Source organism: Vanellus vanellus (genome assembly GCF_965231255.1).
Source record: "Vanellus vanellus genome assembly, chromosome: 18".
NCBI classification, from domain to species: domain Eukaryota; kingdom Metazoa; phylum Chordata; class Aves; order Charadriiformes; family Charadriidae; genus Vanellus; species Vanellus vanellus.
This window is the reverse complement of record NC_138923.1, coordinates 10,278,918-10,299,649: the sequence shown is the minus strand read 5'-3', so window position 1 is coordinate 10,299,649 and position 20,732 is coordinate 10,278,918.

Below are 20,732 nucleotides of genomic sequence, written 5' to 3'. Positions count from 1 at the left end.
TGGGGACGCACATCGAGCTCTTCAGTGAGCAAACACAGACAGATCTCACTCCATTGTTTCCCAACAATTTCCTGGAGAAAAACAGATGGCGAGGAAAAAACACCAACACCACCAAGATATCCAGGCAGACTCGAGCTTTTACCCCAGCCAGTTCTCCTTCCATCCCTCTTCCAATGCTTAAGCCTCAGTTATCCACCACCTGCATCCAGGGAAAGGGCAGGCGCTCGGGGAAGATGGAGAGTGACAGGAGAGGGCAGAGACAAACCTTCGCTCGGCAAAGGTGTATTTCCCCGAGTTACCCCCCTCACCCGCCTCCGTCCCTCCGGTGTGAATCAATGAAGCCATCTACTCTGGGCATTGGCTAAATGTCAAATTTAGAGGCAGCGTTCATTTTTCTGAGATCAATGGAACGCAGAGTTTGCCTATATTTCTTAAGCACCGCTACGGAGCATCAGTCAGTGCCCAAACCCCCCGCTCGCCGGGAGGAGCTGTGATGGCACCATTTTCATCACTAGGGGGTTCACTGGGCCGCCAATCCACCACTGCTTCTCCTTAGGGTGCACAAAATACGTCCATAATATTTTAAGGTATTACTGTAAGAGTTATTATTATTATTATTACTACTACTATTATTACTACTATTATTATTAATAATAATATGATATTATATTTTTTTAAAACCAGCCGGGAAGAGCAGGGGAGTGACTCCCACCCCGAAACCTCAAGCGCAGCACCTCCCACCTCGGGAAGAGCATCGCCCCGACGTGTCACCGCCGTCCCCGCGACGTGTCCCCCGGCGGTCCCCGGGCGGTGGGCAGCCCCCGGGGAGGTGTGGGGGGGTCCCCCCGGGCCGTGGCGGAGCGCGGGGCTGTGCCTGCGGCCGCCTCCCGCCTGGCGGTGCTCCTGCCCCGGGGATGCTGCTGCGGCGCCGGCAGCGGTGAGAGAGAAGCGGGGAGGGAGATCGGGAGGGGGGGGAAAAAGCAACTCCAAAAAATTCCAGGCTTTGAATTGAGGGCGTTACGCAGCGCGAAGCCTCTTCTCCCAGACTTTGCAAAGGCTCTCTGCAGAGAAAAGGTATTAACCGGGCACAGTCCCCCTTCTCCTCCGTCCCAGGGCGGTGGGTGTCCTGGCCCGTCCCTCCTGATGTCCCAAAGGTGCGGGATGAGAATAGAGTGCGTGCGGGAAGGACCCTCAGTGGGAACCCCCCGAGGCATCTCCGCCTCCGGTTCCTGGGGGATAAACCAAACTCTCCCATCTCTGTTGGGCAAACTGCCCCCTTTGTCCCTTTTGCTCAGCTGAATTTCATCCCTGTGTTCTCAGGGGGATCGGCACTGGCTGCCCAAGGTGTCTGAGGAAGAGCACGTAAAAAACCGCTTTGCTGACAGTTTGAGAGAAACTTCCAGTACTCAATACATTTCAGGAGTGGTTTTGACATCGCTTATGCTTAAACTGTGTAGTGCTAAGGAGAAAATTACTTTTCAGCATCATAACAGCAGCAACATCCATATCAACAAAAGTGATCAAGGAAAAAGGAACAAAGGATTTATAAGACAAAACTGTTTTCAAATATATCCAAAATTAATAGCAGTGTCTTTTCAAACTAGGGGGAAACGATTGCAATGAGATAAAGCTGATTTTGCTGTAGATCAGAGCACTGCCCCTCTCTTTATAATTACCCCTGAAGTGGGAAAATGTGGATCTCAATGACAAAGTTGCATATTCATCAATAACGAATATCATTTTATCACCGTGGGGAGCACAGGAATGAGAACTGAGAATATTGCTTCCAAAAGTGGACACAAAAGTCCACTAACGGCCCTATTTTGCTGGCGGATGCCCCTGCAGCGCCCTGCTCAGGGACCGCGGCGCTTGAATCGTGCTCCTTTCTCCCTGACTTTCCTGAGTTTGTTGCCTGTAACTTAATGGTGCAACATTTTGCAAGCAAGAACACGGAGGAGACAAAAACCCAAAGCCCTCATCAATCACAGCCCGGCTCCTGGTACAATTAGCAAGTTCTATTATCTTAAGAATGACACTTGTAGCACAGAGCAAAGCAAGGCGCACCTAATATTATAATACTGCATGTAAAAAAGGGAAGGCTTGAATTGCATTAGCATTGCATTAGATTCCCATGACTTTTTATATCAGCACTTGTGAGTTATTTATGAATTCATTTATTTACAAGGACAGCCCTTTCTGCATTCAGTTGCCATGGTTGCTTTAACTCCTGTATCCTATTAATTCTGGATGTTATGAAATAAATATAGATCAGACGATCATTGTGTGGTGGGTTTTTTTTTATTATTACTATTCTTATTTTACAGTTTCATTCCCTGTGTCCTGGCTAGAAAGGCTTTAACACCAAGCATCTCTCCAGAACACTCACTGCCAGATGGCCAGGGAGGGGACGTTGGGGCAATTCACAGAGCTCGTCCCCCCGCCACTCCTTTCTGCCACAGAAGCACCGCCTGGGCTGGGGAGAAACGCATTCCTAGCACCGAGCCACCCACTTCAGTTTAAGGCAGCAAGTGGGGAGCGGAGCTGGGAGCGAAAAGGGAATTTAGCGAGGGCAAGTGTTATGAGGATGAGGGCTTCCTACCTTTACCCTGCAAATGGTCCATTTGCAAAAAACATGGTTATCCGAGAGTGCCAAAGCAGACACAACCCTAGAGAGACCCCAGAGGGTTTCTCATGTCACCTCGGAGAGATCAGAGTGCGTTTCAGCACGAGTCTCACATGCAGCTATTGCCCCGGCTCCTTTTTGAAGGAGGAGGTCAGTTTAGCTGCCCCGTTAGCTGAGAGACAGGGAGTGACTTAACTTTACAAGGGTGAGAGCTTTGAGGCTGCTGCCCGTTACAGCCAGGAATTGCCGTCAGCCCCCCCCGGAGCGGGAATGCCTCTGGAGGCTCAAGGGTTTGGCTGCCCAAGAAGGAGCTTCTCTTTTGCCCCTTGGAGAGGGCAAAGGTGCCGTTCGGGGAGGAGGATGGCCCTGGAGCCAGGGTCTCAAAGCCAATGCGCTGGAAGTGTTTTGTAATAGAATTCCACAAGAAAATTAAATCAATTACTGAGTCTAATAAAGCTCTCAAGGTTTTTAATTAAACTAAGTTTTAATTAAAGCAGCATGAGCCCCTGCTCTTTTGATATTCTGCCTCAGACCCCAGAGGACTGCAACTCCTTTTTGTAATTTACGTGGGCTGGATCAATCACCGGAGTCACCAAAATGTGAGAACTTTGTCAATTTTACGGGGTGAAACACTGTACCTGAGCCTGGGAAGTCCGGCAGCTGAGGGCTGGGGGAGGCGCATGGCTTGGGGTGACCCCTCCTGCCCTCGGCGGAGGGGAACGGGCATCAGCCTGAGCTGGTACCGTCCTGGGACAAAACCCCTGGGACAAAACTCCTGCCGTCCCGTCCAGGAGGCTGCTCTCAGCGGGAAGTTGTAAGAGCTCAGTAATTCCCCTGTGCCGTGTCCGAGCTGGTGCTTTTGCCTCCTACAAGAACGTGCCCCACTCTCCCCCCAGCAGTGCCTGTCCCGGGCTGAGGCTCTGCCACGGGGCGCCCCAGCAGCGCCGCTCCAGCAGACAGGCAGGAAAACCGCAGGCAAACCAGACCCACCTCCTCCAACCTGGACATCTGGTAAGTGGCCCCAGAATATTCTGCCTCTATTTTAGTCTTGTTTTGTACACAATATGCCCAAAACATGCTTTATTTCTTAAGGAGATAAGGATCTTTATGTAACCCATTTTTCCTTAACGCTAAGTCCTTTGTCAGGATTAAAGAATCCCAAAACATCTGTACGGGCTTGGGCGGCAGATGTATAGAGAAAGCAGCCTAAAATAACATTGAATATTAACCTACTAAATGAGATATCAAAAAAAATAAAACAAAAGGACCCTCTTGCATTCTTAGTTACAGCCAGTTCCTGACCCCGGCTACCACAATGCAGGCGGATAACAACAGTGTGCCATCCACCGGGATTTCCATATGAATCGCCCAAGAATTTTTATCTGATGCCAGAACTCAAATTTGCCAGGGGTCTCGGCATCGCCGGAGGAGCAGAGCTGCCCCAGCAAGGTGTGTTGGGTCCTGCCGAGCCGCCGCGGGGCTCCATCCATCCATCCATCCATCCATCCATCCATCTGTCCATCAGGAGAGTCGGAGCAGCCGGTTCAAGGCACACTGCGTAACGCCTCTGGACAGCGGCAACTTCATTTAAATTTCTTCAATACTACTTAAAAATCAGTCCTTTGTATTAAGCAGATTGATGGACAGACACTTCAGACGGGTGGGAGGTTTGTGCGAACAGAAGGAAGGAGAAGCTCTTCTCTTGGCCGCATCATTGTGGAAACGCAGCGCCCCGACCCCCGGGTCGCCTTTGCCGGAGGAGGAGCTGCCCCGGGTGGCCGGTGAGAGCCTCCCTCCTGTCCCACTCCCAAACCATTTCCCTTCTTTTTAGTGGAAATAGCATCACTTTTCCTGCCCAGACCTGTGACACCTCGCTCAGGGAGGTTTCGCAGGTCCTCTGCGCCCAGGAAAATAAGGAGCGTGGGGAAGTTAACACAAGGCTGCATTTGTCACCTCCGGGTCTGGTGCTGATGCGCTCCCCCGCGCCCGGGCGGACAGCCTACGTAAAACACCTCAGCGGCTGCGCTGTCACCTCCCCAGGACGTGGCACGTCCGCACGCCCGGGCTGCCGCAGGGACATCGATAAACACCAGCGCCCCCCTGGATTTCCCATGACGGTGGCAGCATCCAGAAGAGCCGAGAGCTTTACCGCTCGCCTCGCTGGAGGGTGACCCAGCTCCTGGGGCAGCCCGTGATGGGATTGCAACCGAAGGATAATACGTTTTAAAGTTTCCCAATTTTACGACCCCCGGACAAGCTACGAAATGGAGTGGTATGAGAGGGACGAGAGTTTTCCCATGGGCACGTCTCAGCCCCTGTGCCCCCTCCTCAGCCTGAAGGGTTTTGAATCAAGGCCCGGCCGTGGGAAGGCTGGTGGGCTCTGCGGGCAGGACCGCTGCCTGCTGCGGAGGGTTGCACCGGAGTCTTCTCTGTGTGCGTGTTTGAGAGAAAGAGAAAGAGATGAGTTTTCTAAAATCAGCAATGAAGGAAAAAACCCAGCAGGGAGAAGACAAAAGCCTTCCGGTGAAAATACACCGAAGGTCTGAAAATAACCTAGAAAAAACGTGTGCAACACCTTGCAGGGAGGGAGGTGTTCAGTGCTGAGCAATGTTAATTCCACTTGTTCAGCCTGGAAGTCAACGTGACCTGGCCGGGGCGGCTCAGGGCTTGGTCAGGCAGGTTTACGGTCTCGTCTCTGGCGGATTGTGTTTCTTCCCCCTTCATTTTTACAGATTACTGCAGGGAGCAACTCTTCTGACTAAACAATTTGTCCTTCCGTTAAGGAAAGAGTTCGTGAAAAGTGCATTTGCTTAAAGATGTCAGCGAGGAGGAGGGGGTGGGCACCTTCACCCCCGCGTGTCTGCAGAGGGGGCAAAGGGAAACCGCCTCCGGCTTCGCCCTGGCAGGGGCTGCCCCAGCAGCGCCGCAGCCCCGGGAACCACCATCCTCGCGCTGTTCCCGGCCACCAGCGCACACAGCCGGGCTCCGACCCCGGGGCCGGGGGGGCTGGCAGGGAGCCCCTCTCCAGCCTCCCCCAGCCTTGCTGGGCCTGGGGGCACCGCGGCAGTGTCCAGGCGAGCCCGGGAGCCACGGTCTGCTCCCCAGCGAGGGCACATCAGGAACAGCCCCCGGCTAGCACTGCTCCTGACACCGCTGCTGCTAATCGGGCAGCGCTATGGGTGCTCGTTGGCTGTAACGGCTCGGCATGGATGGATGGACGCCGGGTGCATGGATGGATGGCCGAGAGCACTCACTGACTGCTTTCCCAATGTCTTTGCCAATACTCGTGATCAAACCTGATGCAGTTGGAAGTCTCCAGAGCAGGTCAGAAATAACCTGCAGTGCCTTGGCCAGTGAGAGCCCACCATAAGCCGCCTCTCCTGTCCTCATCTCCCGGCCCATTTCCAGCGATCCATACAGGTCCCATCAGTCCTGGCCACAGCCAGCTCCCTCCCAGCCAGCTAAGGCCATTAGTGTGATTACTGGAGGTCGTGAAGTTCAAACCAAAATGTCAATTTTCATTTGGAAGAATGGTCCCATTTTAGGAGCAAAGGGAATTTTTTTTCTCTCTCAAAGAGACCCCGACTGTGAAATCATTGCTCCCCGAAGACTTGCAAATTTCTGGCCAGCGAAAGGTGCCAATAGCTGCTGCAGCCAATAAAAAGATTAACAAGGGTCACCCGGGCTTTCCTCCTTCCCTGCACTCAAAGGCTCTGGGGCCTATTTTGAAGATATTAACCATTGCCTTTACCTTCTGCACGTTCATCACCAGGTTTGGGGTCTTTATGGATTTATTGACAAGACACTGCCATTAATCTTACGCGCAGAATGCCAGCCTGGGAGTCACTTAGGTTACATCACCCCTTCAGACAGGCGCATTTAACCAGAGAAGTTTTAAAAGGAAGATTGAAATAAGACAAAGTAGCCACTGAGTGAAGCGGAGAGCTGCTCTCGGGGCGCTGGGGCAGGGAGAGCCTCTGCTGAGCGGCCTCTGAGAGTTTGTGAAGGCAAAGACCTGACCTCGGGGAGGCGGCTGGGCTCTGCTCATTGATTCAGCGGGGTCAGGCTGCCACCCCTGCGCTCTGGGGTTAACGATCCACATCTGGGGTCGATTCAGGAGGACGGAGAACCGGCAAGACAACCAGTGCTGACCCCGCTCGGAGGGTCCCAAGCCGGGGCGGTATGGTGCGGTTATTGGAAATTTTAGATGTCTCCTTTCTGGAGGAGCTCAAAATAGCCCCAAAAGGCCTGGCTCGCATCAGGCTGCTGGGAACGCTGGCTGGGCTGCTGGCACCACGGGGTGGCACAGGGCGATGACGGGTGGCACACGGTAAGGCTGGGTGGGCTCCTGCCCACCTCGGAGGTGTCATGCTTTTAAAGTGGGCTTTTTCTTCTATGTCATCGTGTTAAATAATTAAGTCTGTTCCATCTTTACCTACTGACAATGTGGCACTTAATTAAGTGGTTTAATTAGAAGCTGGCAGCTTTAATTAAGTTTCGGACTGTAGAGGTGACTGGGAGCCTCCAGCTGAGTCGCAGAGCCTTTCCCTGGGGGAGAAACGGGGGCTGCTGGCGAGGGAGAAACCTTTGCTCCCTTGTCCGTCATCCTTAGCCACGCCAGGGAGGGAACCAGCATCCCGCTGCGTCCCCCCACCATGTCCCCGCTGCCGAGAGGGTGGGCGGTTTGGGCACCCTTTGCTCAGACATTCAGGTGAACAGAGGGCTTCGCCGGGACCATGGCGTAGGAGGGAGACATGAGGGGTATGGCCGGGTGGGTGGGTGGGCTTAGCAGGAGGTGGGCTGGGAGCCACAGGCTCTGCCCAACGGCACCTGTGTCTTCTCTCTGAGGCTAAACCCGCCGAACAGCCGGGATGGACGGCTGGGAGCAGGACAGGTATCGGGGGTGAAGGCTGCGGTGGGTTTAGGAACAGCATCTGCAATTCTAGACCATGCCCGGGGCTGTCTAAAAGATGTATTGCTTTTTAATAATGTAAATATGTAAATATTACTGAGGTGCCATTAATCCTCGTTGCCTCAACATGATACTACTCTTAAGAACAAATGTAATAAGATATTATTAATATGCAAAGTAATAGTGCATTAACCTGACTAACACCAATAAATTGCAGAGCTTAGCACAAAGTGCGAAGTTGCTCCCGGAGCAGCCTGCGCCCCGCTCGCCGTGCGGCCATCTCCGGCAGCAGCCCGGGCTCTGCAGCGCAGAGGAACCCTGGTTTGCCCTGGAAGAACCCTCGGCCCAGGGAAACCAAGCGGCTGGGAAGGAGCAAGGACGCCGCGGGAGAGGAGGAGGGTAGGAGCCAGCCACCCCTGCAAACCCTGCTCCCATCATCCTTACTTTGCAGCAAAAGCCCTAACTGCTGAGGCTCCTTTTTCGAAGCCTCACATGTTTTCCTAAGGGATTTCTTGACCACTCTCACAACAGATTTGTTTTAAATCCTGTCGCGAGTGTGTATTAGGAGGCAGAGTCTTGTTGGTCCCAGCTTTGTTTGTGCCAGCTTTCCTGGCTGGGCTTGCTAAGAGGTGACCAAGCCTTCATCTCATCGCTTGTTGGATTTTTCTCCCAAGCAGCTGTGTCCCTATTCACAGACCCGAAGTCCAGCTCTGTTAAAATCTTCAACCGCCCCCCGGCTCTCACTGCCTGCCGTTGGCGGTGTATTTCCTCTTGAAATACAAGCAGGTACAGGGATTAAAAACTGGAATGACTGTCCTGACTTAGGCTTGCCAGGCTGTGAGTGCAGGCTATCACCCCCTCTCCTCCGACCCAGCTTCACGCTGTGCGAACTGGGGGGAAGACCACACGGCAGACCAAAAGGAGCAGGAGAAGCCATAATGTCTGAATTTAGGGCCCGAAAAGGAAATTATTCTGTGCAAATGGCTGCTTCAGTTCAAATCAGCCCTGCCTTGTAAATCCTGCTCATCCTTCTCACAAGGGAAACCCGGCGAAATAACCAATATTTCAGCAGCACACAGACTTCTGGAGACCTTCACCTCTCAGCGTCGTCTGAGCCCCGCACCCAGGCGTGGGACTGGAGAGCAATTCAGGCACAAACACGGCCACGGTTTATGCAAAAATTAACCTGTTGCCCTTACTTGGGTCAAAGTAATTCCGTTCAATTTGGTAATCTGGGCCCTTTATCGTTAATGAGTCCTTGGGGGCTGGGGGTCACAGCATCTCTTTTTTGGCTGAAGAGAGCAGCAGAGTATATTGTTAATATTCAGGCTTTTCAACAGAGCAGAAAGAGCTTTTGCTATTGACAGCACTGCTGGTTTTCACCTCATTGCTGAATGGAAATTGCCAAATTAATCTCTCATTAGATCTGAAATTAATCCTTACTTTCACGATTAATGAACCTCAGAACCACAGATTTACCTGGGTAGAGTATATTGAGAAATTGTATGCAGTAGATGTCTGCAAATAATCAAGATTGTATCCAAGAAAAGGGGTGAAAAAATAATTATTCTCGGTTCCTTTCTGTAAAAGAATTAAGTGACACACAGTAAAATTATCAAGCAATTGAACTATCAGGTTGCATTTTTTTTCCCTACAGCATCAGCGAACTGCGGGACTCACTGCTGGCGGACGTTGTGTAAGTCATCACTATGAAGGAGCTAGAAAAAGACCACACTAATTTGTGCATTACGCGTCCACCTGCTGCTTTCAACCCCAGAGGTCCGCAGCCGGTGGGTTGCTGAAGGCTGGAGGGGCAGCAGTGAACACCAGGATTGCCCTTTTTCTCAAACTCTTCCCCTCTGCATTTGCTGCTGCCCCGTTAGAGAGGGCTCCTGGGCCGTGGGTGCTCCCAGGGCAGGTTGCAATCTCTTGCATGGATATCAGTGAAACCATTCCAAACTCAGGTAGGTAGGGCTTTAGGGTCAACCGAAAGAGCTCAGTTTTATTTGCCCGAGGTGTCTCTGTCTCTCACCGACGTGCTCCTTGCGTGCTCTGCCAGGGCTCCTCTTTCTCCTCTTGCTCAGCTAATTGGAGCGGCCGGTTGGAGCTCGCTGCGCACAAACTGCATTTCCCTTTCCAGAACGTGAACCTTTCCTTTCCTTTCCTTCCAGGGTTTCTTTTATGCATCATCATTTCAGCAGGCCCTATTGTACTGGAAATCTGTTTGCCACATGTTAGCTGGAGCTCATCTGCTAAGATCCTTGGTTAAATATTCATGGAGAGGGGGCTATTAAACTGGGGGCGAGAACTCAGGTTACACAGCGGAGATGAGAAGGGTGCGCTGGCAGAGGAGACCGACTCGATATCAAGTTAAAAACGCTCGTGGAAATGACTTACCCCACATAAGGCCTGGGCATGGTGAGGCAGGAAAAAGCCCTGATCACATTGTGCTGCTGAAGTACATTAATTACCTCAATGCGATCAGGAAAGCGGCGTACCGGGCAGCCTGGAGCCCCAAGGCACGTCTCTGGCAGCAGGTGAAGTCCTGCGTGAGCTTGTGGCCATTAAAGAAGCAAGAGGGAATTTCCAAATGGGTTGGGCTTTTAACGGGGGAAGAAAAATGAAGTGTCCCTGCACAGCATGTGTCCGTGCCCACATGCAGGGCGCAAGGAGATGGGCTGGACAGGGAACAGCATCAAACCCGCTGTTCCAGTCCCAATGAGCGAGCCAAGCGCCGCTGCAGCGAGGGGGCGATGCTTGGGCAGGGGATGGGGACAGTGGCCTGTGCCTCTGCAGGAGGTGGCCGGGGGCAGACCACCCAGCGGGCTCCTCCACCGCCTCCTCCCCGGCCAATAACTGCCACAACCTGGCGGCAGGAACAATAAGGGCAAAAGGACAAGAGAGCAGAAGTCAGTCCGGGGTGTCGGGTAACCGGTTACCTGAGCTCTGCCCAAAGGTAACTTCCTCATGAATAGCCCCCGGCGCTGAGCCGCACACCCGCATGCGAAGCTGGTGAATTATGCAGGGCAGCGGGCTGCGCTGAGCAGATGGCATCGCTGCCGAAACGTGAGCAGCCCCACTACACAAAACGCAAAGCCCAGCAATTAACCTTTTCGAAGGTTTCCTCTTGTCTGGGGGATTATACCTCCTCTAACCTCCCCTGCGCTCCACTCCTACCTGAGAGAAAAGAGTAATCCCCCAAATAAATAAGGGAAATAGATTTTGCTGCCTCCAGCAGCCCTGTGAGATTGTCTCACGGGTTCCCAGCCCTCCACCCGAATACCAGCGGGTCTGAAGAGAGCGCAGGAGGAGCGAGAGCTCTGGGCTGCGTGTGGCACTTGCCCTTCCCGGCGGCAGCAGCCTCTGGTTTCGTGCCGGCCCCAGGATTGCTCCCGGTTCCCACACTTCCCCGCACCCCAGGCACATCCAGCTCCTGCCAAACCAGCGAGTCCCGGGACTGCTGTTGCACGGCTCGCGCCTGTGAACTGGGTGTGCGGAGCCACCCGAGCAAATGGACCTCCCTGGCTCAGGCGCAACAGTGTCTGCGTGGTCTGGGGTGCAGTGGGGTCCACGGTGCTGCTCTCTCATACCGGGAGTAATTGTCCTCTCTCCCTCATACCCGAGGACAGAAGGGTCACTCCGGAGCGACCGATAGCAGGACCAGCGCAGAGCCGCTGCAGCTGCAGGCTGCTCGTGCAAGCAATGCGGCATCGCGGCTCGGGGGCTTGTCACTGCCCCGAACCTACGCCATCCTGTTAGTTTTCTTTGAGATGAATCTTTGGCTCCAGAGGATGCCTGGAATCTGTTTGGGATTCAGTTTCTATTTACATCCCTAAGCTTCAGCATTTTATTCTTTCCAGAGCCTGTCCTCCTGCAGCCTGGGCCGGGGTTGATTTATGAGAAGGAAATAAAAGGAGAATAAATCATTTTTTAAATGAAGAGAGCAAATTGATCTTTTCCTCTTAGAGTGAAAAAGATCCCACTATTTGTAATAAAAACGGTCTATGGCCACGATTACTGGGTTAGAAGGAGGGTGGACAAAAGAGAAGGGGCCAGGGAGAGCGCAGCCCCGCACAGCAGAGTGCAGGCGAGGGGTTTTGTTCGTGAACCTCTTCTCCCCTGAGCCCAAAATTACCGCTGCCTCACGGGAACAGGCAACACAGTCAGAAACCTTGGAGCCTCCAACCTGCACTCAGAAAATGGGCAGAGGGGATTTCACCCTTTGAAAAGCAACTCCAAAGAGGGTTTGGCTTCGCTAAAGACAGGGGAAAACTGGGGCACATTCCCTTTCGCCCCCCGTGCTCCCCCTTGGCAGCAGCCTGGTGACCCCGCAGCGCGGCGGGGAAGGAAAACATGAACAGGGGCAACGATTTACTATTTAAAGGAAAAAAAAAGTATCACATGCCAGGCGTTCACCTTGGTGTATGACAAAAGCTATTATTTTAACTATGGTACTTAATCCGCTTCATAATTAAACTGATTAATTCACAACAATGGAGTCTATATTGCCTAATACTTTTAATTAACAAAGTGTTGTACATATACTGGCAAAGCATTACTGGCATGCTTCCTATGCAATACACTTAATTCTGTAATAAATTATTAGTACAAATGACTAAGATACATTGCACCCCGGAAGAGACTGGCAAGAGAGAAGGACTTCAGACTCTTGGTCACTGGTCGGACCATCATGGAGCAGAAGAGATGCCAGATCCTTTCCTCGTTTTCTGTGGTGCTCTGCAGTCGGGACACTGTCTGTCCCTGCTGGGGACACTGGTGCTTTTGCAAATGGCAATTCTGCTCCAGACCTCAGAGAAAGCCAAGACAGATTCTTTGTTGCTTTCCAGGGATCCTGCCTAGAGAAATGCCAGGATGACATTGCTTTATCTCAGGGCAAAAAAGAAGTGTCCCTAAAAGATGGATACTTTGTACCGCTTGACCTGGAGGCTTTGCTTGTTTTCCAGCTGGGATCCTAAACTGACTGATTTTTGCATGGGGATTTTACCTGCACCAGTTTTTAAGATCTGGGCTGTCGCTGCTAAACAGGGTGTTCCTCATTCAGGATCAATGCAAGGTACAAAAAATAAGCTCTCGAAATCAGTGCATCAAGATCAGAGAGGGATGACAGTTAGTTTCACAGCACAAAGTTTAATGCAAAATAATCACTCTGCTCCTTAAGGTGCCTGGGGAAGACTAGAGGAAAGTAAACTCTGTGTGTAAGTACAGTGACGCTGACGGCTACAGCACCTCCAGAAAGAGCTGACTGCAGACCCAGGTCTGCTCTTGCTAGTCCCAGTGTACAGTGACTCAAGTTTGAGGTCAACACTTGGTGTAGGGAGACTCCAGCAAGGAAAAGTGGGGTTACCAGGGAAAGAAAGCACCTGAAAGGGAACCAGCCACCAGTGCAGCAGGATTTGGCCCCTGGGGCGTGCTGGACTTCAGGGCAGAGGGATCCATCTCTGCCAGCAACTGTCCCCAGAAAAAGTCGGTTTAGAGCCTCTGGAGGAGTTTTCTCTGGGTGGGCATGCTGGAGCATCTGTCACGTCCACATGGTCCTCACACGGCAGAGCAGCCCATGCCTGTGCACGTGTCTGCTTCCGAGCTGTGAGGTTAGAGGTGACTGATGTTTTTATGAATGGTCATTAGGTCTGAGAAGGAAACTATCTTGTAAAGTAAGGATATGAAGGTTAATGGAAGGTTTCTATGTTTTCCCAGGTTTCTTACAAATTAGTTAGGAGACAAATACCCTGGGGCCACATGCAAAGCAAAATTCATTCCTGCAACTTTTATTGAATCACAGTTGAAGAACCTCGCGGTCAGAGGTCACCAGTGTTGCTTTAAGACACAATCACTGGGGTCAAGCTAATTAGCACCAGGGATCACATCACAGGCTTTTCCCTTTTCTCTTTGTTTCCGAGTCCTCTCTGACCCCGGATCAGAGCCTCCCAGTCCCCACTTGTCTGCCGTTACCTGGCTGACAGACCACTGGCTTAGCTCACACGCTCAGCTGGAGAAACCTCCAGGTTTCTTCCTCTTTTGGTTCATTTTGCAACTGACTTGACAGGAGAAAACCTATGGCAAACACAACTGTACCCCTGTCTCCAAATGTTGTCAGCTGTGCTGCAGCTCAGCACAACAGGATGGGAGAAAAAAGAAAGGGATGTGGAGAGCTGGGAAGGAAATAAGAACCCCCCGAATCAGAGTTTCAGTGTGGCATGCCATATCTTCATGGCAGTCCTCATACACACTTATATTCAAAAATTATCTGTATGGAGTTGAAATTAATAGATTATGCTGAACACAATCAAGAGACTGAACACAAGAGATCAAGAAACTAGGACCTCAGTGTTATAGCACATTGCCTAGTGCTTTTTCTGGCTGTGCTCACTCCCTTGTGAGGACCTCAGATGGGCTGCTCGGCCCCGCTCTGCCATCTGATGGAGCTGATGCTGGTCACCTACCCAGGACCGCAGAACCTAAGGGACCAGCAAGGGGCTTCCATGAGCATTGGGAAGGTGGCTGGAAGACAATGGAAATATGCTCTGGCTTTTCTGTTGTATTTGTTTTATTACCACTTTTATTATTACTGCTCCTGTTTGCTGGAGAGACGTATCCATAACTGGTAATGGTGGTAAGGGCCCCACACCAACCACAGCAGAAGGGTTTTCAGCAACATCCAGATGCATGTCAAAGCGGATTCCTTGGTTGTGTTCTCCCTGGGATGGCCCGGCAGAGGCCGTGGCCTTGCTATGCAGAGATGTTGTTTGCCCAGGGCCAAGCATGTCTCCCGCCTGTCCCTCCTGTCCCTGGGCAAGGTGGGCCAGCACCACTTCTCCTTTTACTGGCAGACCTGAGCTTGTTGTGCTGGGTCAGCACATCACAATGATGAGTTTCATGCAAAAGCTGAGCCGAGCCCCAGACTCATAAATTTGTTATACATTACATCCAATTAATGTAAATTATTACAGTGACTAAATAACGGCTCTGCCATCGGATAAGGGAATAATCATAAGTGAGCCTGCAACTTCCCAAGGTCCGACTGAATTAACCCTTTCCCCTGACTCCACTGGACCTGGTGTGAGAGCTGGGTACCAGCCCTACTCCTTTGACTGCAGAAGCTCAGTCTGCCTGATCCAATGCTCTTATCACCATCCATGAAGGTCTGGGCAACACCAAAGCGATCGCAGTAACTGCATCTGCCTACCGACAAACACAGCATCTGTCCTTCCAGTCACCACGTAACAGACACCCTTGTCACTGCATCACTTGCCGGGCTCCGCTGCCTCAACGGGAGACACTTTGAGAGGAAGGCAAGACCCCAAACTGCCACAGCTTAACTCAACAGCAAGGTCAGAAGAGTGACCAGACATTTGTGACATCAGGGAAGGATGTGGATGCAGCAGTGGAAGGAGAGAAATACGCTGGTACTTGCCCAGAGAGGCCCGCATTTCACCTGACTGAGGAGGGCCATGCTTGGGAGCAGAGGGATATGTCCTTTATTTCCCGCCCCCCAAGGCACAGAACTAGTCCGAGCCGGCCACCCACCTCCCAGGGAAGCACAGCCAGAAGGTATTGACCCTGGCACCACCACTTCACACACCTGTATCCCCTCCAACATGCAAAACGTGCCGTGCCCCTGAGGACACGGAGCTCAGGGTGGGTACAGAGCATCGCCTGGCAGGGCAAACATGGAAATGTAGTCCTGTCTCACAGGCAGATTTAATGCATGCTTTTGGGGGCTTGTGGTCAGAGTGCCCCAGGCAAGGAGCTTATGCTCATCAGAAATGCCTCCAAGCACCTGTGCTGCTGAGACCTGGAGGGACCCTGGTGTGTTTTTCAAGGCAGAAGTGATCATCAAGGTTTGCAATAATTCCTGGGCTCAGATTAAATGGAATAAAGGCACAAGTTCAGAGCAATAAATAAATAGTCCTCTTCCTGCCTCAACGTGCTTCTCACGGATTCATTCGCAAGCTTTCCTGCATCGTGTTCCTCTTTGGCTTGCTTGTGCCCAGCTCCTCGTGGTACCCATTTCACCTTGGCAGAGCAGCCCACAAATCATAGTGACACACCAATCAAGGGATCTGGAAATTTTTACACCACTCTGCCTCTTGAAAGATGAGTCACCTTCTGCACCACATTCCTGGGCATCCAGATAAATCTGTCACATACTTCTCCTTCCCTCAAGGTGCAAAATTCTTCCCCTTTTTCAGTAGGGCTGTATTTCCTCTTTTTAAGCTCCTCTTTCTTGCCCCAACACACATTCACACCCCTTAGCCATCTCAGTATATTTCTCCCTTTGTTCCTTTTTCACTGACAACTTCATCCTAATAGTCTCCTCAAAGGAATGATGAATGCATAAGCTGCATATTGATCACTGCAGTGATTGATTACTAGATCTCTTTGACAGATGAGCCTACTAAGGTAGTTGCCAATATGGAGGTATGGATGGCAGGGCCCCCTTGTACAACAGTCTAATGGTATCTGACCTGATAGGGCAGAAAGGCAACTCCCTCATTTCAGCAGGAAGAAAGGCCTCTTTATACTCTTTATAAAATAATTCATAGGAAACTTAAAACACTCAGACACAGAGAGATTGCAAATGGGGAAATATGATGGATTATGGGTTGAAAGGAGCCGACTTCTGGAAGCTAAATTGATCCCCAGGAAAATGTTTTTGTCTGCTGTGAAAAATGGGCAATATCTCAGCAGCTCTGGAGGGCTATAATCTGGAAAATAATTTGCTTTTGATTTCTTTTAGTTTCATGCAGGTTTTTTTTTTTTATTTTAAGTTGGTTCCTTGCAGGCTTTGTTGCTCAGCTGGGAGAATCATTGATGAAACAGGCAAGGGATTAACCATGCCGACAAATATGAGCTGATCCTTACTTATGGTTATAAAGCCCTCACCCCACCCATTGTCACTTATTCCACGGAAGATGTTACATCCCCTGCAAGAAGTACTCTGCCAACCAAAAAAAGAAAAGACAAGCACATAATTGAATATCAGTGCACATGTGAGAAGTTACGGAATCTCCAGGCGTGAGCCTGCAGAGCCTGACAATCAATGTGTTACACACACACACTCTCTCATTTTCCAAATGTTTCCTCATGGCCCGTGTACCTCACTAACAATTAAGAAAAAAGTACACAAGGGTTGCTCAGTCTCCTTACTCAGTCTGTACTCAGCGAGAAAACCTCTGCGTGTGTTCCTGTGAAAAAGGAGTAACACTTTGCGGAGAACTGCCAGCAACAAACAGCCACGCAGGGACAGAATCCCATCAGCAAGGGAGGTTGCTGGGGTTGCTGTACTTCATCCTCTGAGCAGTTCCACTGCAGAGCTCTGGCTCCGTCCCAGAACTACAAAGTGCAGGGCAAAACAAAGAGCAAACTGACTTTTCCTAACACCCTCCAACTCTACGTGCCTAATGACTGTCAAAAAGTCACGGTGCACAGCTCCACAGCAAGGCAGCTACAGCACCATCCCCGTTTGTGGACAGGGCATCATAGAATCAGGATTCTGATCAGGAAATTGGGAAACTGAGGCTTGGAAAAATAATGAGTAACCTCAGATCTCTGCGGTCGCAGAGCCAGCTGAAGTCAGAGCTAGGGTCAAAACCGAGGGTTTTATATTTACTGCTGCTGCACTCTAGCCACAAAGGTGTTCTGCCAGTTTCTCTGGCTCTCATTTTTAAATCAGCTTCCCACTTCTACTGCTAATAACGAGAAATGTTGTTCTGGCCACAAGTAGAACAGTTCTCTCTGAGTTCAAAGTGCTAAGAATAAAATTTATAGAGAAGTAGTTACAGCCTCCCAGTGCCTGGAAATTCCTTGGCAGTAGGCTTTTGCTCCAGAGAAATATTGAATCAATGGCGTGCTAACAGCTCAGGAGCCTATTACAATAACACGCATACCTTGAGCCCAGACAATCGATAACTCAGCGGGATGCAGCTACCAGAAAACAACAACAAATTAGTTAGATTTCCATAGACTATACATTTGGTGAGTAATAATCAGTAAGTAGAAATGAACCTAGCCTGGAGAGACCGCTGAGCCAAACGGAGATCTTTTATTCATGGCTTCCACTACTGCATTCACTGAGTAGAATGTTTGTAGAGGGCTTCAACCCTGTAAATATACATGTGCATGTTTGACTTTACACATATTCCTACTGAGCTCAGTTATTTTATTGTTAGCAGGACTTCTGTTTGCAGAGTTTTTTCAGTATAAGCCAGTATAGAGGTCCAGTAGCAAAGACCGTCAGCCTTAAATGTAATGTATCTTCTTATTTGCGCATATTCCTACTTTGAGGTACAGCCGAAGATGCCCTCTGCCTATCAGTAAATACAGTCCAGAGGTCAAATCTTTCTCAGTTTACATATTACTGCTGCTGACTTATATTCTTAGAAGTCAGACAGAATTGACCTCTGGCTGTATAAAGCACTTTGAGCATAAGAGCTCTCAGAACAGCAGAACCACAAATCACCAGGTCTAAGTACTACAGTTTTAAGGCTGCTTCCGTGGTATCTATACAACCAAAGCGCTGTTGCATTGGAAAGATCTAAGTGTATTTTTCTCTCTCTAGAATAAAGAGCATTTTCATGTCTTTCTAATCAGAGATACCTATGAAAAGTTGATTAGCTCCTTATTGCTAGAGCTTCTATTAACTAAAGCTAAACAATAAAGAAAAGCTTGCAAAAGCACAGGTGACATCCACCCCCCCACCCCCCCAGTGAATTCACCGGGGCCACAGTTGTGGCTGTCCTGCCCCTCACAGCTTTGTGTCTCAGCAGCAGCCTTACATTTTGCCCAGCACCTTTACAGAAGGGGAGGGGGCACAAAGGATGATCTAAATTACACTTGGCTAAATTCAAAGCAGCTCAACTTATTCACCTAAGTGTAAAATTAGATCAGAAAGTAGCCCTAGAGCATTAGAATTTTAAATGTTTCTCACGCTCATTGAGTAGGCAATTTCTGAGGAGCCAGATTTCACGAGCTGCTAGCTGATTTTATCTGCTCAGGTATTAAAGTCTCCTATTCTTGACAGATTTTAAGGAGCCTTTTTCTGAATACAAGGTTTTATTTAGTAGTAATTCCTCCTTTAGAGCAAACTGGAGCTCAATCTACTCAGATCCTTATAGATCAGAGCTTCTATGGGATATTCCTATCAACTAACATAACATAGCTGCCAGAAATATCTAGGGTACCCATTTGTGCTCCTTTAAGATAAATACCATTCCTGAAATCCTTCTAAGATTGTACCTTCCAGTCCAACCAGACCTTGCAGCTTCAGTAAGAGACCATTTGGGTTATTCAGTACCTGCTCAGAAAGGACAGAAAAAGCTACAGTTGCCTGCTGGTCTCGAAGGGCTTTTCCCAACCCCCAGGAGAAGGCTGGCTGGGAAGTGGCGAACAGGATTCACCCGGAGGCATTTACACAGCTGTGGGCTGTAAAGAGAGCCCTGAGCCTCTTCCCAGCAGGCAGCATGGCTCTGCTTGGTAGGAAGAGGTTTAGTAAGCAGGTCTAATAAACCACTTTGGGCAGAATTAATTAGGACTCTTGCTACCTGGCTAGGAAATGACTTTGCATCTGAATGTTGTGCCTGCTCTGATTTGTAGTGCCACCTGAAACACAAATACCACATAGGACGTGTTATAGAGATATATTAGCTTATTGCTTTCAGTGAAGTCTCAACATCTACTGCAAGCTCTCTGAAGAAAGGATGTCTGCATTAGAAGTGGTCTCTTGATCTTAGAGAGATCATTCATAGCGTGTGATATTAGTCATAAAAGCTTTTAATTACATAGTCCTCATTCTGACTGGATCTAGTGAGCAGCTACCTCTGCAGATGACACCAGCCAGACTACTGAACAAGTGCATACTTGCCCGTGTATTTATTTTGATTTCACATTCATGACTTAATTATTTTTCATTTCTAAGAAACACAAATTTCCAAAAGAAACAAGAATCCCTATATTAACCCAAAACTTCTGGAGATTTTGCACCCATCCCTGCACCACACTCTGATCCAAGCTGAGAACAGGCGGGCAGGCAGACTTGTCTTAAAGGAAGATATTAACAATAAGGCTGTGCCTATCAGAACATACATTAAGTTGCTCCAAGAACGTATGTACCTTTGGGGGTGTTGGGGAGGGCCCAAAATTGTGAATTCCATTTCAGAGAGACATTTTCATATGTATGTGGGGAAGCATTCAGCCGTGTCATGAAGTGATCTATGTCTATTGCCAGCAGCAGCGCCGGCACAGTCCAGGCACAAGTACTGCAGTGAACTTACACACTCATGCACGTGGAACTATTTTTCATGGAATTGATGAATTCTGCAGTGACGTTCATAGCAGTAGGACACATTATTGCTGCAATATATGACTATCAGTAACACCTACAAGCCTTTAATATTCTGGAGCTGAACTGTGGAAACAGAAGAAAGTTGCTTGTAAATGCCTAATTCACGGTTTAACGGGATTGTCTGTCAAAATAACTCTCAGATGTGAAACTTCAAGTAGGAAGCCTAAAAATCAGAAAAATGTGAAGAACTTCTTGATGAATGTTAAAAACATTTTAGAGAAGGAGAAAACTAACAGAATACTTTTCTGCTTTCATTCTCATCCCTGAGAGTTTCAATTAGCTCTGTCTGTACAGCCATCTAATCACAGGCTTTCTGCAGTCTTAGCAACTCCATTATCTGAATAGTAAATACAGCAGTTGCAAACGACGGGGCTTTGTGGGCAGAATATGGCAAAATGAATTCTGCCATTCATTTTCTGAGTATAGGAAATGTTTCTTGCTTATTTCTATTTCACAGTTCATTTGTTTTGATGAGAGTGCTGGTTAACTGCGCTGTGCTTCAGGATTAGCAGCTGCACTCCCTGTTTCTACCCTTATCTCTACGGATAAAGTTGCTTTCCGTCCAAGCGCCCAGTTGCTCAAGGGCACAGATGCAGGTCCCCAGATCCACCCCTCTGAGCAAGCATGCAAGTGAGTTGGTGGCAGGAGAATCATGGACTTTGAGCAGGAATGGACGGAAGGGTTGCAACACAGAAAACCATACTAAAAAATGAGCCTTTTGCATTATGTGAAGGGATTGTCCACTCCTGCCTTGCTCCAACTGCAAGCCTGTTGCAGGACCAAGGTGATTCGTAGCCTGTGAGTTCCTCAGACTTTGCCTGTGGCTTCTTATATGT